We start from the raw sequence: 25,749 nt of genomic DNA, 5'->3' as shown, positions 1-25,749 counted from the left end.
AATTTGTATGCGAATATTTCTCCTGTTGTTATTGAGAAAGAGAATTAATTTCAAAGGGAAGATTTCATTTGCTATTATTAAGCAGGAGATAGAAATCCTAAGGGATGTTTCATAGGTTATTGTAGAAGGGAAGGTTGCGTAAGAAAAGATATATAGAGGAGACGGGAAGGTTTCAATTTATTCAAGAGGAGAGCTTCACAAATTGAGCAAGTAACTACGCAGTTGTCTACCTCTTACCCCTACGCAAGCAGTTATTGAGATTTGCATAGATTGACAGAGTTGTTACATATCCTCCTGGCGTGTTAGATCGTCAACTCCCGACGTGGCTGGAGGGCTCTGCTCATAATTCCCCAAACGTTCTCAATTACGGAGGGATCCGGCGACCTTGCTGGCCAATGTAAGGTTTGGCAAACCGGAAGACAAGCAGTAGAAACTCTTGGCCTATGCAGACGGACATTGTCTTTCTGAAATATAAGCCTAGGATGGCTTGCCACGAAGGGCAACAAAACGGGGCAGGTCCTGCTATGAAAAGAAATGGCATCCCAGACCATCACTCTCGGTTGTCGGACCGTGTGAGGGGCGACAACCAGGCTGGTACACCATCGCTACCCCGGTCATCTCGAGACACATCTTCGCTAGTCATCAAGGTTCATTTCGAAGCGGGACTCATCACAGAAGAAAGTTCTACTCCAGTCGAAGAGATTTCAGGCCAAAGACGTGTCTGGAGACGCCACAGTCAGCGGTGGTATACCAAACTATCGACATCTACATCTAAATGGATACTCTGCAAATCACATTTAAGTGCCTGGTAGAGGGTTCATCGAACCATCTTCACAATGCTCTATTATTCCAATCTCGCATAGCGCGCGGGAAGAATGAACTCTTGTATCTTTCCGTACGAGCTCCGAATTCCCTTATTTTATCTTGGTGATCGTTCCTCCCTATGTAGGTCGGTGTCAACAAAATATTTTCGCACTCGGTGGAGAAAGTTGCTGATTGGAATTTCGTGAGAAGATTCCGCCGCAACGAAAAACGCCTTTCTTTTAATGATTTCCAGACCAAATCCTGTATCATTTCTGTGACACTCTCTCCCATATTTCGCGATAGTACAAAACGTGCTGCCTTTCTTTGAACTTTTTCGATGTACTCCGTCTGTCCTACCTGGTAAGGATCCCACACCGCGCAGCAGTATTCTAAAGGAGGACGGACAAGCTAGTGTAGGCAGTCTCCTTAGTAGATCTGTTACATTTTCTAAGTGTCCTGCCAATAAAACGCAGCGTTTGGTTAGCCTTCCCCACAACATATTTTATGTGTTCTTTACAATTTAAGTTGTTCGTAATTGTAATACCTAGGTATTTAGTTGAATTTACGGCTTTTAGATTAGACTGATGTATCGTGTAACCGAAGTTTAGCGAGTTCCTTTTAGCACTCATGTGGATGACCTCACACCTTTCGTTATTTAGGGTCAACTGAAACTTTTAACATCATTCAGATATCTTTTCTAAATCGTTTTGCAGTTTGTTTTGATCTTCTGATGACTTTGTTAGTCGATAAACGACACCGTCATCTGAAAACAACCGAAGACGGCTGCTCAGATTGTCTTCCAAATCGCTTATACAGATGAGGAACAGCAAAGGGCCTATAACACTACCTTGGGGAACGCCTGAAATCACTTCTGTTTTACTCGATGACTTTCCGTCAATTGCTACGAACTGTGACCTCTCTGACACATAACTGAGACAATATTCTATAAGCACGCAATTTTACTACGAGCCGCTTGTGTGGTACAGTGTCAAAAGCCTTCCGGAAATCCAGAAATACGGAATCGATCTGAAATCCCTTGTCAATAGCACTCAGCACTTCACGTGAATAAAGAGCCAGTTGTGTTTCACAGGAACAATGTTTTCTAAACCCATGCTGTCTGTGTGTCAATAGACCGTTTTCTACGAGGTAATTCATAACGTTAGAACACAATATATTTTCCAAAATCCTGCTGCATATCGACGTTAAAGATATGGGCCTGTAATTTAGTGGATTACTCCTACTACCTCTCTAGAATATTGGTGTGACCTATGCAACTTTCCAGTCTTTGGGTACGGATCATTCGTCGAGCGAACAGTTTGTAGATGATTGTTAAGTATGGAGCTAAGGCAACAGCATACTCCGATAGGAACCTAATTGGTATACAGTCTGGACCAGAATACTTGCTTTTATTAAGTGACTTGAGTTGCTTCACTACTCCGAGGATATTTACTTCTATTTTACTCATGTTTGCAGCTGTTCTCGATTCGAATTCTAGAATATTTACTTCGTCTTCTTTTGTGAAGGCATTTCGGAAGGCTGTGATTAGTAACTCTGCTTTGGCAACACTGTCTTCGATAGTATCTCCATTGCTAGCGCGCAGAGAAGGCATTGATAGTTTCTTGCCGCTAACATACTTCACATACGACCAGACTCTCTTCGGATTTTCTACCAGGTTTCGAGACAAAGTTTCGTTGTGGAAACATCTCGCATTGAAGTAAGCGCTAAATTTCGAGCTTCCGTAAAAGATCCCCAATCTTGGGGATTTTGTGTCTGTTTAAATTTGGCATATTTGTTTCGTTGTTTGTGCAACAGTATTCTAACCCGTTTTGTGTACCAGGGAAGATCAGCTCCGTCGTTTGTTAGTTTATTTGGTACAAACCTCTCAATTGCTGTCGAAACTATTTCTTTGAATTTAAGCCACATCTGGTCTACACTTATATTATTAATTTGGAGGGAGTGGAGATTGTCTCTCAGGAATGCGTCAAGTGAATTTTTATCTGCTTTTTGAATAGATATATTTTTCGCCCGCCCGACACCTGCCATTTCGTTTCATAGCAGGGCACTTTGACATCCGCGGCACAGTGGTGCATCGACGATGTTCTACGCCCAGTTTTGTTGCCCTTGGTGGCAAGCCATTCTGGGTTAACGTTTCACTATGATAATGTCCGCCCATACAGGGCGTAAATTTCTTCTGATTATCTTAGAGCTTACCAAACCGTTCTTGGCTGGCAAGGTCGCCAGACCTCTCCCCAGCTACGAACGTTTGGAGCATTATGGGCAGGGCCTCCAACTATGTAGTGATTTTGACAGGCTAACAGTCCAATTGGACAGAACTTGGCACGTTATCCCTCAGGAGGCGATCCAAAACTCTATCAATCAATAACAAGCCGAATAACTGCAAGCATAAGGGCCAGAGCTGTTATGCTGAATAAATCATCCATTTTTTTCTAGATTTGTAATCATTTGTTTCTCTGTGCATGTACAGCACATGTACCTATTTCCGTTTCATTCGAATAATTCCTTCGTGGTGCGTCGGTTTTTTTGTCTTAGAGTGTACCAACGGCTACACAGCTATGATAATGACCATGTTCATTAAGTTTTTTCATTCTGCTAAGGATCTCATTTGTTGTAATAAACTACTGGCCATTAAAATTGCTACACCAAGAAGAAATGCAGATGATAAACGGGTATTCATTGGACAAATATATTATACTAGAACTGACATGTGATTACATTTTCACGCAATTTGGGTGCATAGATGCTGAGAAATCAGTACCCAGAACAACTACCTCTGGCCGTAATAACGGCCTTGATACGCCTGGGCATTGAGTCAAACAGAGCTTAGATGGCGTGTACAGGTGCAGCTGTCCATGCAGCTTCAACACGATACCACAGTTCATCAAGAGTAGTGACTGGCGTATTGTGACGAGCAAGTTGCTCGGCCACCATTAACCAGACGTTTTCAATTGGTGAGAGATCTGGAGAATGTGCTGGCCAGGGCAACAGTCGAACATTTTCTGTATCCAGAAAGGCCCGTACAGGACCTGCAAGATGGGGTCGTGCATCATTCTGCTGAAATGCAGGGTTTCGCAGGGATCGAATGAAGGGTAGAGCCACGGGTCGTAACACATCTGAAATGTAACGTGCACTGTTCAAAGTGCCGTCAATGCCAACAAGAGGTGACCGAGACGTGTAACCAATGGCACTCTATACCATCAGGCCGGGTGATACGCCAGTATGGCGATGACGAATACACGCTTCCAATACGCGTTCACCGCTATGTCGCCAAACACGACCAAAAGATGCTGTGAACAGAACCTGAATTCATCCGAAAAAATGACGTTTCGCCATTCGTGCACCCAGGTTCGCCGTTGTGTACACCATCGCAGGCGCTCCTGTCTGTGATGCAGCGTCAACGGTAACCGCAGCCATGGTCTCCGAGCTGAGAGTCCGTGCTGCTGCAAACATTGTCAAACTGTTCGTGCAGACGGTTGTTGTCTTGCAAACGGCCCCATCTGTTGACTCAGGGATCGAGACGCGGCTGCACGATCCGCTACAGCCATGCGGATAAGATCCCTTTTATCTCGACTGCTAGTGATACGAGGCCGTTGGGATCCAGCACGGCGTTCCGTATTACCCTCCTGAACGCACCGATTCCATATTCTGCTAACAGTCATTGGATCTCGACCAACGCGAGCAGCAATGTCGCGATACGATAAACCGCAATCGCGATAGGCTACAATCTGACGTTTATCGAAGTCGTAAACGTGATGATACGCATTTCTCCTCCTTACACGAGGCATCACAACAACTTGTCACCAGGCAACGGCGGTCAACTGCTGTTTGTGTATGAGAAATCGGTTGGAAACTTTCCTCATGTTAGCACGTTGCAGGTGTCGCCACCGTCGCCAATCTTGTATGAATGCCCTGAAAAGGTAATCATTTGTATATCACTGCATCTTTTTCCTGTCGGTTACATTTCGCGTCTGTAGCACGTCATCTTCGTGTTGTAGCAATTTTAATGGCCAGTAGTGGATAATGTTCTTCTCTCATAACGGCGACGAAATCTTACTGAAACGGCATGACAGCTGTGCAAAAGAATCCAATCTGTAATAGAGCTGTCGGCTGAACAGCCAATACAAACAGGAAATCGTCAGCAGGAGAACAGAGAACTGAACAGTGAGCGGAATAAAAGCCCAGGCCACTACTGTCTACAAGAAGCTTAACAGAAGAGATTCACAAACCTACCGCCCAATTTTGTTGACATCCCCCTGTTGTAGAATCCTAGAATAAATTCTGAACTCAATCATAACGTATTTGCTTGACATTATCAAGTTGTGGGGCCATCGAGATTAATGTGGAAATGGAAGTATAACCTCAAACAGCCAACCTCGCTATTGTACAGCATTTATTGTGATCTCCGGTTTCAGCAAACTACATGTCCATCATGAGAGCTTCTGCTCTGAATTTTCATCAAATGCATATTAATAAATTCTCAGAATGAAGTATCTCGAACAAAATGATCTCTTCCGTAGTGTTCACAATGGATTCAGGAAACATTGATCATGTGAAATCAAATTCGTGCTTTTCACGGATGACATCCAGATGGCTATGAATCGAGGAAATCACATATAGTGCTTTTTATTTCCTAAAGGTATTTGAGTTAATAGCGCAACAGTGTTTATTAATAAATGTACAATAATAGGAGGTATAAAAAAATGTGATTGTATCTACAATTTCTTGATAGCCATGACACAGTATGTTATTCTGGATACAGAGTCATCTACGGAAACAGAAATAAATTCAGACGTATCCAAGAGACATGTGTTAAGACCACCTGTTTTAATTGCGTTTATTAATGACAATACTGATAGCAACCTCAGGCTTTTCCCTGGTGATTCACTTTATGAAACGATCTCTCAAAGAAGCAGCAGAAATATTCAGTCAGATCTTGGTAAGGTTTCGCAATGGCATGGATTGGCTATTTCTTTTGCGTGTACTGAACTGTAATATACGCGCTTCACAAAATGAAGAACGGTAGTATTGTATGACTACAACAGCAATAGTTTATAGTTAGAATCAATCAACTCACACAAACATCTGGATTTATTATATCATGTTATGCGACCAAAGACGCTGCCATGTTTGATTACATTGTGCGTTACTATAGGCCTGTTTCGGCGTGATTGCCGTCTTCAGTTTCTCTACGAAAGGTGTATTTTTTGGTACTATTTGTTAAATTTTTAAGCACCATAGCCAATGTAATCTATTATATACGAGGGCCGTTCAGAAAGTAACCTCCGGTTGATTTAAAAAAATACACCAAGTTAAATAAAAATATTTTAATATATACATCTTACAACTACATCTTTGCACTATTTTTCTACATAGTCTCCATAGCGATTGAGGCACTTATCGTATCTCTTCACAAGCTTTGAAATTCCTTCTGCATAAAAATCACCCGCTTGTGCCTGGAGCCAGCCTGTGACCGCATCTTTGAGCTCTTCGTCATCATCAAACCGCTGCGACCCGAGCCATTTCTTCAAATGCATGAAGAGGTGATAATCACTTGGCGCCAGGTCTGGGCTGTAAGGTGGATGGTTGATAACGTCCCACTTGAAGGACTCAAGAAGGGCCGTTGTTCTGCGAGCAGAGTGAGGACGGGCGTTATCGTGCAAAAAAACGATACCGGAAGTCAGCATACCACGGCGTTTGTTCTGTATAGCCCGTCGTAACTTTTTTATTGTTTCACAATACACGTCTTGATTAATGGTCGTACCACGTTCCATGAATTCAACCAACAACACCCCTTTGGCATCCCAAAACACCGTTGCCATCATATTTCTGGCAGAAAAATCTTGCGAGGCTTTTCTTGGTTTGGTAGGCGAATTTGAATGTGCCCACATCTTTGATTGTTCTTTTGTCTCAGGGTTCACGTACTTAATCCAGGTTTCGTCACCGGTCACGATTCTGTTTAACAGTGGTTCTCCTTCGTCATCATAACGTGACAGAAAGTCTAATGCAGAGGCCATTCTTTGAGTTTTGTGGTGGTCGGTAAGAATTTTGGGCACCCATCGTGCACAGAACTTACGGTAACCCAGTCTTGCTGTCACTATCTCGTACAAGAGAGTCTTAGAGATCTGTGGAAAACCAGTAGACAACTCCGACATTAAGAAACGTCGATTTTCACGAACTTTTGCATCAACTGTCTGAACGAGTTCGTCAGTCACCAATGATGGTCTACCACTCCTCTCTTCATCATGAACGTTTTCTCGTCCACTTTTAAATAAACGTACCAATTCACGGACAACTCCATCACTCATAACTCTTGGTCCGTACACGGCACAAAGCTCACGATGAATAGCTGCTGCAGAATATCCTTTGGGTTTAAAAAACCTTATGACAGCACGCACTTCACATTTGGCGGGGTTTTCTATTGCAGCACACATTTCAAACTGCCACAAAAACTAAACTAGCGCAGGTACGACGTTCACTCGACCACGGCTTGATGCCGACTGACCTGTTGATTGCGTGAACGCACAGATGGCGTCGTTACTCCCCCCACAACCCGCACTGTGATCATCGGAGGTTACTTTCTGAACCGCCCTCGTAATTATGGTTTGCTAACTAGATCAGGCGGTCTTGATGTCCATATGATATCGATGTCTCAGCTGTTGTCACACTATTCTATTAGTTTACACCTCTCTTTTTTGGAAGGATAATTTCAAAAAAAAAATTCTGTGTAATGTTTATGTTTCAAATCGATCCGCTCATTTAGAACCTCTTGGGGGTAGTTTTGTGTGTGTAAATATATTTAGATTTCTTCAAAAACACTCACTGTTGATCCTTTTTGTGTAATGTGTAAAATCCCAACGGTCAGTTCTGTATCGTCGCTGAATGTCGTTCTGTTTTCAAGTGGTGGAAAGAAGTTGATGGGTTATTGCCGCTATCTCTAATGTGCTCTCGATGTCTAATATTGGAATTCTGTCCAGTTTCATCCAACAGAATTTATCACGTTGAATTTTATATATTTCAGGACTTGAATATATGGTTGGACTTGTTTGTCAGGAATGTAGTAGTGTTCAAGAATTGTGTCGTGCCTGGTAAGCAACTTTTATGTTAGTGTGTTTTACTTATGAGTTAATTGTGTGTGTGTCGTTCCTACATATGTAGCGGGTATATACATAATTTTTTGTTGGTATTTCTCTTCTCGGCTTTATTTACTTATGTATGGAGGATTACATAGGCTTAGCACGTTTGTCGTGTAGGTATATGACTATTTTAGGATCAAAATCACTTCGTCCTGCAATATATTTTAGGATCTATATCTCTTTTTGTATGGTGTCACGCTACAAAGGTGGGGCTCTTATTCGATTAATCATGGCGTAAAAATATGCGTATTTTTGCGATTTTGGAGACAGAAACATGTTGTCTGATGTGCTCGGTTTCTAATAATCTCGAATATGTATGTGTAACTGATCTTTTTATGGTCAAATCCACGTAATTTAGTGTTTTGTTATTTTCCGACTGTGTGGTGAATTTTAATTTTGGGTGTAGATTGTTTAAAACATCATGTATTAGTTGGTTGACTTCATTACTTCCGTCTATTACATCCGGGGCCGTTGAGGTTTCACACACGGTAGAAAATGGACCACCAGTGAGTATTCTTGAATAAATCGAAATATATTCACACATACACACACACACACACACACACACACACACACACAAAATTATCCTCAAGAAATTCTAAATAAACAGATCGATTTGAAATAAAGAGAAAAAAAGTTTCAAATGGCTCTGAGCACTATGGGACTTAACATCTGAGGTCATCAGTCCCCTAGAACTTAGAACTACTTAAACCTAACTAACCTAAGGACATCACACACACCCAAGCCCGAGGCAGGATTCGAACCTGCGACCGTAGCGGTCGCGCGGTTCCGGACTGAAGCGCCTAGAACCGCATGGCCACACCGGCCGGCTAAATACAGAGATTACACAGAAAATTTTAATAAATTCATCCTTTCAAACAAACGTTCCATAAATGATTTAACCATGAAAGAGAAAGTAGCCACTCGAAAAAATGCATTTAAGAGAACAACATCGGGAAGTTGTCACAAACCTTACGCTCCAGTATTAAATTATATATGAGTGTAGAACTACATAAACATGAAGAATACAAGCAACAGAATGTAGCTGATAAGAATAAAGATAAGACCTAGAGAATACGGAAAAAGGAAACTGCCTGTAAGCGTATAGCATCATTGACTCAACTGTCAATACAGCTGTCACAATACTTCATTGTGAAATAATCTTTTGCAGTCGGCAAGCACATAAATAACTGCTTCAACAAAAAAATAAACACCTACTGTGCATTCAGCAGCATCAAAGTAGCAAAATTATACAACAGTGTGACGCAATTGAGACATCGAATTCATACCAAGGCTACCTGATGTACACAGCCAACTATAATTCTATAATGGTTTTCTTAGCTACGGTACTTAAAAATTTACTGTATTGTACCAAACTATGTACTTTTCACAGGAAACCTGAAGATGGTAACTACACCGAAATAGGCCTATAATAATAAACAATGTTATCAAACACAGCAGCGTCTTTGTCTCGTAACATAATAAAATAACAGACTTATGCGACATATATGACACAGTGGCCTCAAATGAGTACAAAAAGCATCTGGACGTTGAACAGGATAGAGATACGGATTCGTGGGGAGTTGTATGAACTAGTGGTATACTGAAAGTCAAAAGAAATTTTAACCCTTTATTAAAACTCAGTAGCCCAACACACAAAACAACATTAGCTGAACAGTCACACTGTGCTCCACCGTGACACCTGATACCTTGCAAGCTACCTACTTTCTTTCAGAATCTGGACTTAAATAAAAATGCCAGGGTACTGTTAATTAGAACACAGGAAGAAGGTGTGATCTTATGACAATATATTTATTCATTCTTAACATCACAAGACAAAAGAAATGGCTAAAGAAACGCCACGCAAACATTTTTTTATTTGACAAACACTTTCACTAACATGGGGTCTATGGTGGACAAAGTGATCAGCTGGGGATCGAGACACGACGCTATCCAGAACACTAATCACTCTATCTGACGTCATACACGTGAATCCAGGGTATGGCACAAAAATTAGCCATTCCAGAAAAGAAAGATATGGTTCGAAAGAACAGGATACCGAGAAAAATGTATTGGAGTCCTACGTCATAGCAGCAAATACTTTACCCTCCTGCTGGTCAGGGCGGCACAACACGATGCGTTCGTGTCATGGGCAGCCGCGATCTGTTATTAATGGCGCGTGCCCGAAAAATGCAAGTACGCGGTCTCGCATTCGGTTAATTTTGAACGCAGGTACTTCCTTATGAGCCTCTGAAACCCCGGTGGATTCCAGTGTGCAGGTGGACCCATTTGCTGGTCTGCCAAACCAATTTGACTCTGTACCACGACTATGCGTGACAGAATATGTCAAATGTTTAGACGATCGACTCATGACAAATAAGTACACCCAAGCATCACTTGTTGTGTGCGTGATGCTAAAAGCAGTACCTCTGATGGTTCAGAAGGTGACTGACACAAGCTCTAAGTGGCACACTAGCAAAAGACACAAGTCTCACCGTTTAGGTAGAGTCCTGCAGTTCTTTACTAGCGAAGCGCCAGTACAAGAGTGGTATTCTCTTTCTGTCTGCTTTCCTCATCAGCTTGGTAGCAAAAGCCCTTTTACATCATAGACTTCCCCTGTGGTGTCACCGCCAGACACCACACTTGCTAGGTGGTAGCCCTTAAATCGGCCGCGGTCCATTAGTATGGACCCGCGTGTCGCCACTGTCAGCGATTGCAGACCGAGCGCCACCACACGCCAGGTCTAGAGAGACTTACTAGCACTCGCACCAGTTGTACAGCCGACTTAGCCAGAGATGGATCACTGACAACTACGCTCTCATTTGCCGACACGATAGTTAGCATAGCCTTCAGCTACGTCATTTGCTACGACCTAGCAAGGCGCCATAGCATTGGATATTATTTTATATTGTGGCTATAACATGTATCGTCAAGAGAGATGTTCTACAATTATGGATTAAAGTTAAGTATTACATCAACTACGTACTTTATTTGCTACTATTAATTCCTTTAACTGTTCCAGACCTCACGCCAATCTGCGTGAGCTTAACGCGTGCCTTTCGGCTTCCTCTCATTGTGACTTGGCTGTCTTGCCAAGTCACAACATCCCCCACCTTAGCACAAGCCAATCACGAGCTGGAGCGTGGGCATTCGAAGCTCAGATGGTGCCTCTTGCTCTGCATACACCGATTTGACCAACCGGAGATTTAAAGTTAATTGGGAGAAAAGGAAAAGAGATTCAGCTTTGTGGCCTCTTTCCCATGCTTTTACATCGTGTCTTTTGCTAGCAACGTGACCAGGACGGAACCACAACCCTCCATAAACAGCTTGTTATCTCCCCTGTTGTGTCCATTTCGAAGTTCCCAAAGAACAGCCTCATGCTTTCACGAATATGTTTTGTAACAGAGTCTGGACGTCTGGGCGCCAGTGACCTGACCCACGAAAATTCTCAGAACACTCGCAGTTGTTTTGCCTGCTTCCTGCCTAACAAGGGCCCATCCTCTGCTTTATTGCTGGTCTACAATGCGCTAGCCATTGCAGAAGCGACTTCTCGGCGCTAGTCAGTATACCTGGACGCAGATGCCGACCGACTGGCGTCAACCAACATGTCTGCACAATGAGACCGAGGTACTCAGCTGTCCAGAAACGTTTCCAAGCAGGTTCTGCAGAAAAAATGCGCTTCCCACGGCCAACAGTCGCCGTGCGCCTTTACTGCAGTCGTTTAAATTGGCACCCTATTCCTTTGAACACAGGTAGAGCTTACTGTTATTCCTCCCCTAGAGCACTCAAGCAAGAGCATTAACTACTGTCCACCCTTTCATCATGATATATTAGGTCAAATCTTAATAAAGACCGTCGTCCCAAAGAACATGAAGCGGCATAACACCGAATTAGAAGTTAGAGTGCCCTGCAATCTCTCAACTTGTAAAATGTTTCTCAAATCAATTAAATGGCATTATACAATATTTGGCTTCTTGGGCAACCAAAATTTCAATTAACCTCAAATCAACTAAATGGCATTGCATAATATTTGGCTTCTTGGACTACCAAAATTTCAGTTAAACTCAAGACCCTTTAAAAATTTTTCAACAGATACCAATATGGAGCCTTTCTCTATCAGCATGAAAGCATTTATTATCTACTCAGTGTCCATTACTGCCTTGTACGCTCAAAATTTCAAAGCTTTTAAATTTACAAGAAATCTTGAATTTGGAGATCATGATTCGGGGAAAGTTAGTCAAATAATACAGCGTTAAAACGAACCACTAGTTACTGCTTGACAGTCGTTACACGGTGAACCAATTTACAACTACTTACATAGCTTCTTGCGTTCTTCTTTGACATTTCCCATAACTTTTATTATATTCCAGCCGGGACAAACAAATACCTACTTACATTTATCCTCCCCTTTGACGGATCAGTTCACAGAATTACTCATGCCACATATGTCTGGCCTAGCATCGAGAAGGTACCTCTAACAATACCCTGCAAGATACAAGTCAGTATCATCAGATCGAAAGTAGTCCAGATGGTCACCCTAGTTGACTGAAACACGTTTTTCCAAGAGTCTTTTGGTCAACGGCTTTCTCACAGTCCCGTGATACTTCTAACAGAAATGCGCTCGAAACAGAGTTCTGCGGCGCTTTTTCGGCATAATGACTTCCTTTACTTGGACATAAGACCGGAACCCTGTGCTCGGGTGGTCACAGTGCCTCAAAAGTTCCAAAGGTCCAACGTAGTCTCCTTCGTCAATGATAGCGATGCTCGGTTCGGGTGCCTTCCTTGAAACCCCACGAGCTCACTGTCGGCACCCCTGCAGAGTTCGAACACTGGCTCGTCTCGCTCACCTCGCCTGCAGGCCCACACCACATCCTTTGCCAGTGGCGCGTGCAGCAGCACTCGCCGTCGCTGACCAGAGGCAACTCTCTCACCAAACTGACAGCCCTCTCTCCTCGTTTCAGCCTTAATCCAGAGATCGTATTCTGCACTCCACAACGATGGCCGAGTAAACCAACCTCAGTCAAAAAACAAGATTACCACCGTCCCGTGATGACGGTTAAAAGTAAACCACGTTTAAACTGTCTGTGTGGTGCACAAACGTTAATCTTCGGTCAGTAAACCGTCGTCAGCTAACCATACATTTGACAGCGGTTAGTAGTCCAGTGAAACTGTCAGAAAAAAAGCCTGTACCTTGCAAAAGGTGGGGTAGAAGATTTTATTTTTTTAACTCGTTCATATTGTTGGAAAGGTTAGAAAACCAAGTTTTGCCAACAAAAACTTTCTGCAGTCAAATACTTCGAACATTTCGGACGTTTTTCAGTTTTTTCAAAATATCTCAGTTTCCTTTGCTCCTATCGCTTTGACGTCCATTTCTTTTTTAAAGAGCACACAATTCTCTACAAATTTGATTCTTACCGTTTTTTTTCTACTCCCAGTATCTAAGGCACTACAGCGCGTCAAAAAATACCAATTTTTCAAATTTCGAGCAAAGTGGCAAATTACCTAATTTTTTAACACTTCTATTTCAGTTTCTATTTGTGTAGTCTAAACATATTACTCATCGTGTTATTCATTGGAATTTACCATCTCTCTCCGCTGCAGGGCCAGGACAAACAGCATCATATTCAGTAACTACGAAGACATTCACGTCGGATTGCGTGAAGTTTATTTGTGCTGCAATATGTAATACGATTGCATATAGGTGCCGTACATTTTCTACAGTTGATTGACGTTAATGATCAGTTATAAGGACATAATTGCTCCTGCAAAAGGTGAGATCGTCATGTCAACGGCGGAAATTACGTGGTTATATTGGAAATGGTCTCAGAATGCAGTTGTTTCAGGATGGAATGGTTACATGGAACGCTTGACGGCAGGCAAAGAATATGAACGTTCTAAAATAAAGTGTCTTCCATTTCTTAATTTTTTTGGGGGGAAGAGACCAAACAGCGAGGTCATTGGTCTCATCGGATTAGGGAAGGACAGGGAAGGAAGTCGGCCGTGCCCTTTCAGAGGAACCATCCCAGCATTTGCCTGGAGCGATTTAGGGAAATCACGGAAAACCTAAATCAGGATAGCCGCACGCGGGATTGAACCGTCGTCCTCCCGAATGCGAGTCCAGTGTGCTAACCACTGCGCCACCTCGCTCGGTCACGATGGGTTCCTCATGACTTGACGGAAATGCAGAAATGGATGCCTTACGACGCTGCTGAGACTCACTTGGAGCGCTATGGGCGCTATGGAGAGGCTTTCTTACGCCGTATCGTAACACTGGATGAGACATGGGCCACATCGTACGAGCCAAAACTGAAACGCCAGTCCAACGAATGGCGTCATCATGGGTCGCCACGAAAGTCGAAAGTGCATCAGAGCCCAAGTATGGTGAAAGTTATGGTGATTCTCGAGTACGACTGTGATTGTGTTATCCTGACGCATTACGTTCCTCCACGGCAGACCGTTCCTCCACGGCAGACGGTCAATGCACAGTATTACTGTTCGTTTCTGGAGCATCACCTGCGACCAGCTTTGCGAAAGAAGCGGCGACACTTTATGCGCAACCCACCTGTCATTTCGCACGACAATGCGCGGGCACATACAGCGCAAGCTGTGGCTGCTCTGTTCGGTCGATGGGACTGGGAAGTACTGTACCATCCACAATACTCCCCGGACGTAAGTCATTATGATTTTGATTTGATTCCGAAGATGAAGGAACCACTTCGTGACTTTCGCCTCAGAACTGTTCCAGAAATTCGATAGGCAGTAGACCGCTCAATTCGCACCATCTACAGAACAGCCTCTGCTGGCGGTATACTACGCCTTCCACATCGTTGGCAACGGGTTCTATACAACCCTGGCGACTACTCTGAAGGACAGTAAAAGATGCAAACATGCAACTCTTTTGTATCAGTTGTGAATAAATAGTTTCACTATTTAAGTTCTAACCCTCGTACATGGACCCAATCGTAAAACGGCTGACAAACTGGGAAAACGCAGTCAGTCTATAAACGGGACGGCTTACAAAACACTCGTGTTTCCCATCTTACAATGATGTCCAAACGTGCTGTACCTATAGCAAACCAGTGAGGTGCTGGAGCTTAGCTGTGAGAAAGACGGTTACTTGTGCGCACGATACGTAGGGAAAGCTTATCCATTTTTACATGAATCAAGTAATTTTTTTAATAAATATTTATTAATAAAAGCCACTTTTTCCGCTACTGATGCCAGAAGAAGCCTACTGGTCGTACTCTTGCAAAAATATTACGACGCAAGAGAGCAGTCATTTCAATAAACAATGTTTAAGATAACGAAGTTGAACGAACGTCTACAATGTTTCCCTATTGGAACTACAAGATCTAAACTGCTTGTCATAGTCACCAGTTGCCGATAAAATGTCCGTCCCCGATAGCTGAGTGGTCAGTGCGATAGAATGTCAACCTTCAGGGACCGGGTTCGATTCCCAGCTGGGTCGGAGATGTTCTCCGCTCACGGACTGGGTACTGTGTTGTCCTAATCATCATCACTTCATCCCCATCGACGTGCAAGTCGCCGAAGTGGTGTCAACTCGAAAGCCTGGCACCTGGCGACCTGTCTACCCGATGGGAGGCCCTAGTCACACGACATTTACATTTTATTGCCGATAGGATGTCATTCGATGTAGTTCTGTCGTAATACTATGCTCTCAGTAAATTGCTAGATTTGAGATGAAAGTGATAGTTCGTTTAACTGTTGTCAGGTAACTATTTTTCGTAAATAAACACATCATAAGAGCATCGAAGTACGTTATTTCAACTAATATAGCTTCCCTCTTTCATCACTACGAAGTTACAGGATACAGAGTTGCTCTTTCCATGGGATCCGATAACGCTGATACAGCTTCTGAGAGCAGCTATAAGAGCTTCGCGGCAAAACAGATTGGAAGAAACCCTACGTGGCGACTTGCTAAGATAACAGGTTTTCTTAATCTCTGTAAGTCTCGGACGGAAAACCACGGCCAGTCACACTGTGCGCCTATTATGCCATCTCCCACGGACTCCCTAACTAAGCTGAGACGCTTCTGAAGGTTTAGTGGAAAGGAGGCAGGATTTTGCAAGCGACCGTGAACAAAATTAGACAAATGACAACAAGCACAGGGGCGTTTAAGCCTTCAGTCTTGTCGCGCTCTATAAGCGGTCAGAACGGGAAATGACCCTATCATGTAGTACCATTCAAAGTACCTTCTGCCATGCAATTCACAGTCGCTTGCAGAGTATGTATGTGTGTGAAAATGAAGGAGAATCTCTCGAAAAGTTGAAAACTAGGTTCTGTAAGTGAGGTGTGCTCAGATGGCATATTTGTCAGTGCCAGCGATGTGCAGGATCTGCACTGAAATCCTGGTCTGCACATAGATTTAATACTTGTATACGACATTTAGTCAGTGTAGTATATGTGTTACGTGGTGAAAGGGTACAGTACCGCCCGACATTGAAAATAGGTACAACATACTTCATTATTTTGTCAGAACAACACATTTTTTTTGTAAAATTAACTCAATTTCAATTAATACAGCGAAGCCGGATACCAGCGTGAGAAAGAATGACAATTTATTTATTTAATTGATCACATGTGCACTCTCACAAAATAAATCCCTACATCCAGTTTGGTGAGATCTGTGAAATGAATGAATGTATGGTCGTCTGCTAACCACAGATGGTGAATATGAATATATGATCATCTTTGAGTCGATCCTTTGGCCACCTTTGGTGGGACCAAAGAGATGAAATTTACCAGAGCTTTGAGCGCCTGAAATGTGGCTGACCAATACGATAGCAAGGTGCTTCCCCACCTCGACAGAGATGGGAGAGGACCTAGAGAACGGCCATGTTTAAGCACTCTGCCGCTGGATCTTGTGCTGTTAAGACCTGTTGCAGTTGTGCTCCGTAATGACGAAAGAGTGGAGACATGGTATGCATGTGGAATATTTAAGAGTGGTTTGAAATAATAATTTCTCTATTTCAGGAACTTTTGTGGGGAGAATTAAATGTCAGGCAGGTAATATTAAAGGGATTGTAGTAATCTTCGGGTGTGACCAACGGTCACAATGAAACCACGTGTAGCAATAAGTTGAAATACTTCCGTGTGCTTAAGTTAAGCTGAATTACTAGCGTGTGTACAATAAGTTGAAATATTTAAGAAATAGCGTGTGTACCATAAGTTGAAATATTTAAGAAATGGCGTGTGCAGGACTTGAAATTAGAGACGAGTACTTCCACGTGGTGAGTACTGTGTGAGTCTCAATCTGTGTATGAGACAATGGATAAAGAGAAGTACTCGTCCATGGTATCAGTTGAGGACTCGCGTGTGTGATGTTCTTAATATTACTTTGCGTGATATGATTCCGTGTGACGCTTGATTCAAACTCTGAGAGAGAAGCAAGGTGAGTCGGCCGTCTATCCAGCAACGCCACTTGGCTTGCATTGCACAGGAAGACGTGCAAATATCTCCAGAGTTCATAGTAGGAAAGTAGAATTACAAAGTGGGGCAGTGTCGTGTGAAACTGGGATAAATACTAACTGAAGTGGGAAAGCTGAAAGTGATAATGTTGTGACTATTCTCTGTGTAGTATTTCATGTTGTAGTGTGGTGTATGTCATGTAATTTGGGTATGTGTGGCTTGCATGGGAGAGTAGCGAGGTAGTTTCAAAAGATTAGTGGGTTATGCTTGTTCCTTCGGTACCGCTCGGTCTGGAGGAAAGTTTCGTGATGATGATTGTGAGAGTCGAAGTGTGAGGTATAATAAAAGATCCACCATCCTATCCAGAAAGTGCACTATAGCGTTAAAATAATTACGAGACCATAATATAGAGATTCACCATTGCAAAGCCATGCCCACTGGGCGGAATTTCTCATGTGTTATTGTTGTAGGTTATAGAATTTGTGTGTTTAGGTTAGAGAATTTATCGGAATAAATAAGATAGTGAAAAGAAAAAGATTGGTGGACTTTTCCTTCGAATTGTATGTTGTCATAATGTCCCAAATTTATAATGTGTGCGCCATTCATATTCAGTGCGGTGGCCACGTGTTGACAAAAGCCGTTAAATGAAAAAAGAAAGAAAATGTGGTATTGCCAGTGCGTAGTGTACAGTCAGAGTTCTGCAAATTACTGATAGTCAGATGCGTGTTTCCGTTGCGTATTAATCATATAGGAGGATAACTTGTAACTTAAGTGTGAGTACTAGAGTTCATGTTACTCGATAAATAAGAATGAATCCACTCGCTTGGCAGACCACTCATCTTGCAGGCCTGACTGCTTGATGCCACAGTATGAGAAAGGCAAGTGGGAGCCTCTCAGTGGAACTACAAAATATATTCTCAACGAGAAAATAGCTGGCTTATACTGTAGGGAAGCTGCCTGCCACAATGATGACAGAAAATGTTATCACCTACAACCCGAATATTTAGCAAGTTTGGACAACTAGCTGGTTGCTAGATCGTTTGTTACAGAGACTTCTGATTGACAAGGAGAGGCATTTAGGGTTGTACGTATGTACATCCGACATACTGGACATAATAAATCTTCAATAACAGTTATAGAATAACGATTAGTATGTGATACGAATGAGGTATTTGAGGATTCCAGGGACTAAGTAGTCGATAATGAAGAAATATGATTATTTGTTTACATTCAGACAAACTAATCGTAACAAAGAGCAACGTTATCAAACAATCGAATGTTACACACGTATCGTCCATAAGCACTCGTGTCAAGCTGGACGAGTATGATGGTATTTCCTCGATACTGAACAACTCAGAGAGCCAGAACTACACAGTACTCCTAGATCTTCATTTATTTTAGTGACAACATGCGATTTTTTTTTACTTCCACAACAGTCACATTTTACTCACAAAATCTCTGACAATCTGTTATGCTCAGTTATGACGCTCTTCCGTGATTTTCCATCATGACATTGAATAACGGTCATTATTTATTTTTTTGCGAAAAGGTGGAACCGGCATTCGTAGATGCAGTCAGAAGTCATCAGCTTACATACGTTGCTTAGAACTTAAATAGTGGCAACAATGCTTTAGAGACTCTATGCAGTGGAATCTACTATTGTCATTGATAGAACACGTTGTTGACATACCTGCCTTATCTCCGAGCTAATGGGCTCGCCAGTCCCACGTCACCAGCGTGCGCACAATCGAGGAAAACACAGTCACTTGTGAGAGAGCAGTCTAACGTAACGAAGTCACTATGTTTTCGAAAAGGAACAACGGAGTCGGATCAAGATTGAATGTACCAGAGGTCGTACAGCACGACAGTGTGTCATCAAGGTCTTCAAGAGGCGTGCGGGGAATTGGCATTGCCGTACTGAACAGTGGCACGTTGGGTAAAAGCCTTCAACGAAGGTCGGCAAACTGTGGCAGACATGCAACGGGCAGGTCGTCCTAGCGTCTCTGAAGCAGAAGTGCCGCGTTAGTAGATCGCGAACGACGCCATACGACTCCTGAGCTCGCCCGCGAAACCGGATTAGCGGATACGACTGTGTTTTGCATCCTGAAGGAACGCCTGGGCATACGAAAAAATGCAGCACGATGAGTTCCTCATGACTTGACGGAAATGCAGAAGTGGATGCGTTACGACGCTGCTCAGACACACTTGGAGCGCTGTGAGCGTGAAGGAGAGGCTTTCTTACGCCGTATCGTAACACTGGATGAGACATGGGCCACATCGTACGAGCCAAAACTGAAACGCCAATCAACGAATGGCGTCATCATGGGTCGCCGCGAAAGTCGAAAGTGCGTCAGAGCCCCAATATGGCAAAAGTTTTGGTGATTCTCGTGTCCGACTGTACGGAAGACCGTTCCTACACGGCAGACGGTCAATGCACAGTATTATTGTTCGTTTCTGGAGCATCACCTGCGACCAGCTTTGCGATAGAAGCGGCGACACTTTATGCGCAACCCACCCGTCATTTTGCACGACAATGCGCGGGCACATACAGCGCAAGCTGTGGCTGCTCTGTTTGGTCGATGGGATTGGGAAGTACTGTACCATCTACCATACTCCCCGGACTTAAATCCTTTGATTTGATTCTGAAGATGAAGGAACCACTTCATGGCATTCGCTTCAGAACTGTTCCAGAGATTCGACATGCAGTAGACCGCTCGATTCGCACCATCAACAGAACAGGCTCTAACGGTATACTACGCCTTCCACATCGCTGGCAACGGGTTCTATACAACGCTGGTGACTACTCTGAAGGACATTAATAGGTGCAAACCTGTAACTCTTTTGTATCGGTTGTGAATAAATAGTTGCCACTATTTAAGTTCCGACCCTCGTACGGTGCAATGATATCCGTAGAATAAATTATCATGCGAACAGATACGCTACGTAACATCTGAGCTTCGGGCAAAACACACCTTTTTTTATCTGAAGTGTTACACGTAATGCTTTGTAACATTACAAAGTCCCTTCTACCCTTGTGTGTTGATGGATATAGCATGTTTTACGTTGAGTCTGGCGAAGATTATAGCCAATAGAATCGCAGTATTACGGAGAGAAACCGTTAAACGTGTTTGCAAATGATTATAAATACCTAAACATCTTCAGGATTACTCAGTAACTGGTTCGACGTAAAGACTCAAAAGGGAGGTGGAAAGTGAAAGAAACTACAAACGCAGAAAGAGAATTATAAGTCCCGTGAAGACCATATGACGTAACGCATTTATAGTAGCTCACAGAAGTTGAAAAAAGAAAAGCAAAACAATGTGCATAGAAATCCAAGTATATCTATTAGGTTGGTGCATACGTTCGTAGCGTTTTCCCATAAGTTTAATAAACACAAGAGATGCACATAACAGAGACTTTGGTCAAATGGTTCAAATGGCTCTAAGCACTATGGGACTTAACATCAGAGGTCATCAGTCCCCTAGACTTAGAACTACTTAAACCTAACTAGCCTAAGGACAGCACACTCATCCATGCCCGAGGCAGGATTCGAACCTGCGACCGTAGCAGCAGCGCGGTTCCGGACTGAAGCGCCAAACTTTGGTCATCACTAATATATTCTCCTTCACTAATTACAAGTCTACCATCGCTGGGGTAGTTTTTCTATTCCGCGGCCGTAGAAATCACGGGATTTTGAGCGAAGAACTCGTCGAGTTATGATCGGAAAGCATTTTCATCCGGCACGGAAATTCCTTGAAGGTTGTTCGATAGAGAGCTGAGAAACTGAAAATCTGAGGGCGCAAGATCGGGTGAGGTGGATGCCAATGATTCCCAGCCCAACCTCCGTATAGGTTTTTTTTTTTTTCGGTCTATCAGAATGCTAGTGGCCATTATCACGGAATAGCATCATTTCACGCAGTCTTCCCGGTTGTTGTTCTTAGACTGCGTCTGCAATTAATCTCAGCAGTGATGGTTACAGATCGGGGATGCGATTTGCAGTATTGCACAGCGTCATTGATCCACCAGACGTATAACATTACCTTTTGTACATGCAAACGTACCTTTGTACGGCGAGGTGCTGGTTTGTCTGGGCTCAGCCATGCCATTCTTTTTCCTTATGTTAGGATAAAGAGATCAACGGTAAAGATACAGGATATGAATGATGGGTGTTGTTCACGAAATAATTGATGGCGAGCAAGCAGAGATACACTTATGGCCACCAGCTGATTTTTGTGAGTTTGGCTTGGAGCATGCAGTACCCTTACGTCCGATTTTTCAACTCTTTCCATTGCAAACAAATGTCGCACGATGGTTGGATGATCACAGTGCATCACATTTGTCAGTTCTCGAGTACACTTACGTGGCTCATTGTGTATTAATGTGCTTAAATGATCTTCATCAAACCCAGAATGTCTTCCTGAACTTGGAGAGTCACTTAACGTCAAAACGATCCTCCTGAGAACGAGAAAGCGGTGGTGGGTAGCCGAGCGGTCTTAGGCGTCTTGTCACGGTCTGCGCTGCTTCCCCCGTCGGAGGTTAGAATCCTCCCTCGGGCATGGGTGTGTGTGTGTCGTTCTTAGCGTAAGTTAGCTTAAGTTAAATTAAGTAGTGTGTAAGCTTAGGGACCGATGACCTCAGCAGTAAGGTCCCATAAGACCTTACCACAAAAAATAAACGAGATAACCATTTTCTTTCCGTGCTCTGTCAAACATAATTATCCTCATACACAACGCAAATGCTTCTGGCTGATCTGCTGCTGTCTCCACTCTGTTTGACTCAAACATAAGAATATGTCGAAAATGTTCTGATCTGTCCACTTGGCACTCCATTTTCTAGCTTCCACAGCTCCACTTACTATCTCCATATGGCAAAATGACAGTATTTAAACTGAAACAGCAACAGTAAACTACAACGACCCTCCATAAACAAACTCTTAGAAACCTGAATATCAACATGTAAAACAGAAACGCTACGCACTTACGCACCAAAATAATACAATCCAAACCTTTAGCGATTCACGTATGTGCTTACCATGAACGTGCTTGCTTAACTCGAAACAGAGAATAAGCGCAAGATGTTATTGGTTTGGTTTTCTCTTTTACTGTTACTGCTTCTCGTCGAATATCGTTTACGAGGTATTGTTAAAAGCAGCACCTAGTTCTTTACGTAAAGATTTACTGTTGTTTCTTCCCAGGTGTGGCTTCAACATCTCTTTTTCTACCTGTTTCTCAAGACTTTGATGAGTCCCCTCTGTTTGACCCTAGTGATCGTTACTTTCCCTCGCACAGTTCAACAGCTGCGTCACATTCTTGTAACGATCACATATTGGTATCCATTATATCTAAGTACCAACGCCAAATAGTAGCGCTTCAGTCAACTCACTCATGAAGTTTAGGAGTGATAACAATATGTCCTAATGACTGTCAGTGGTCGGATTTAACATCATTTCATCTTTAAATCACCATTATCGACGAGTATTAGCTTTGTAGAGATTTTCAAGTGGTTGTTAGTACAATCCATCAAATGCACGTGCTTGGGATACAACCGAAGTGTTCTTCAAGTTATGAAACAGTAAAACCGTAAGTGGTTGGCCCGAATCACAGACATAATACCGTTTCCCAAATAGCTGTGAAGTAGAATCCCACTTAGAATAACGACCTTGTTCAACGTCAATATGGTCACAAAACTTGAGCGTTTCGATCAGTACTCAAATGTGGTCCTTGTAGGTCTCCGAAAGTAGATCAGTAACATTTTCGTGAAGTCGGTCCATCTGTACTCTTACACTGAACACAGTTTCCCAATGAATAAAAAATGAAAAAAAAAAATACGAAAATTTAGCACAAACCCGGATAAACACTAAGCTGGGCGGATCAGACTATCTCGTACAGAATGAAGAGAGTCTTTCTCTTGGACACATGCGATTCAGAAATTTAGAAAATACCTTTACGTAAAATGAAACTAAAACTAGATCAGTCATTTGTCCAGCTGAATCTAACATGGTACAAATTGCGTGAAATCCTGACTACTCACCTAGTCGTGAATGATTGAGCTTGGTAAGTGTGCAAAATGTTTGTTTTATCACGTGAGTCCTTTCCGTGCTCAGTTAGGTAGATGCGTTTAGATGAGCAACGCAATATTAACACCTCTTGTGTTCTAGGATCTTTAGTCACTGGGCTCCTCAATATCACACCTCGCATATATACCTAACTTTAAGTACAGTACACAGTCTGGTATGTCCACTACATGGCCTGTACCTACAAGCCACTCTAACATTATCATTTCCTTCTTGATTTCGGCCATACGTCTGTGAAGCAAGTTGCCCACAAACCTATTTTTAACTCAAAAGACACATATTTCAAAAGATAAAATCTTTTTCTTTCGTACTCGTGTAAGTTCCCTCTCGGAAGATCCCAGCTTCCTCTTGTCAGACATCGAGTTAGTGCCTCTCTCCCTCATCAACACTCTTGAAGCTTTCCACATTCCTTTGTCTTTCCCGTTTCTTACTTCTTCAATTTCTTTCTGTAATTTTCTCTTTCGCTACCTTTTTCCCTTTATTTCTCGCTCGTTCCCGAGCTATTTAACTTCTATATCAGACATGATTCTTTCGTTATTGCTATCAAGCCTCTCTATTATTGCAGCATCATTTCCAGTCCTCAGGAACTTGTTAATAAGAAAGTACTTAATACCGTGTTTAGGAGGCTGAGATTATTCCAACACGGTACCGTAGAAGGGTAGCTTTCGTTTGTTCTTCAGAAGGTTATAGAAAACTGGACGCTAGCCATCGCTCGCCTAGAAAGAAGTTCTTAAAACTCTGCCGAGCGTGAACAACTGTAAACATGTACACACTAAAATAGTAAAGTCAAGTACAAACGACAGTAGGGGTGCATAATGCTCCTGATACGTAACAACAGTAAGAGTCAATGCATACGCCTTACCGACATGGACGTATAGTACTCAGAAACGCACAGCTACCTAACTGTGAGTTTCAGTTCATATGATATCGAGCTTTTTCAAATAATAATTCCTCGTGTAGCATATCTTTGTTTAAATTCGCTGCATTTTTCTATATTCTTCAAAGTAACGCATTGGGTGAAAAGACATTGTTGAAGAAGAGAAGAGGAAGAAATTAATATTTGTCCTGTTCAGCCCAGTATATTCTTTCTCTCTCTCTCTCTCTCTCTCTCTCTCTCTCTCTCTCTCTCTCTCTTTCTCTCACCTCTCACACTTCATGTATGTCCCATGAGCTAAACGTTCATGATCAACCATTGATCCAGAAACGAGTAATTCGGTATCAGTTTCACATATCGCTGATAGGAGAAAGGTTGGTTACTACTTTGTATTTAACGAACACTCTGTGCTAAGATTAATCACGAAGAAATGAATTCGATATTCATTTAGATTACTTCGTGAAACCAACAGAGCTTTCCACAGTATTTTATTTTTCTCTATGAAATGAGCTATAAGAGTGACAGATTCCATTCAGTCTGCTGGCAAAAAACTAATTTACGAACTTCCAGCAAGCTGGAATAGATGTGGGCCGGCAACTTCTTTTAATCAATACAACAAAAAACCAGCCAAAGTTGCAAATTTCACTTTTTTTTATTCACTAGAAAATATGTGTGTCGCCCCCACTTCCTGCGCCCATAACTGTATTGCTAGAAGGCTTCCCAATTTGTACGAAGATAACATGCACACACCAAGTGACATATTCTAATTTTAATAAGCATCGGACGAATAAAAAGTGAAATTAACGACTTTGGCTGGTTTTTCATTGTACTGAAGGAACTAATTGTTTATTACAACAAACGATGTGCCATTCACTTTCTAATCAGGAGGCTGCTCGGTAGATCTTTTATGTTCCTGATGTGTAATTCAAAGGACAAAGAAAGAGAAGGATCATCGAACAACTCATAAAAGATGGAAGACATCTTCGGAAGACTACTTAGGAGGCGGTTGCCAAATCCTTTTGAAGAATGAAACTCGGCATTTGCATGAAATGATTTAAAGACATGCTGAAAGGCAGAAATGAGAATGGATTTAAACCCTTCTCCTCCTGAATACGTATCCATTATGCCATTTCGCTAGATAAATAAGGATATTTAAATTATTTGTAGTAGATTTATAGGTCCTATGTTTTTTCTCCCGGTATTAATTTAGAATCTTTAACTTCTGGCCGTACTAAGTGCAAAAATGATACTTCATGTGGTGGTTCGGATTTAACCTAAAAATATGCGTGTCGCTCCCCGCCCCCTATAGCTGTGTTTGTAGATGGCTTCCCAATTTGTATGAAGACAACATGCACACACCAAGTGATTTGTTTTAACTTTGAAAAATTTATTGGGCATGCAAATATATAAGAATTTTG

Source organism: Schistocerca serialis, chromosome 8 (genome assembly GCF_023864345.2).
Source record: "Schistocerca serialis cubense isolate TAMUIC-IGC-003099 chromosome 8, iqSchSeri2.2, whole genome shotgun sequence".
NCBI lineage: Eukaryota > Metazoa > Arthropoda > Insecta > Orthoptera > Acrididae > Schistocerca > Schistocerca serialis.
This window is presented reverse-complemented; position numbering follows the sequence as displayed.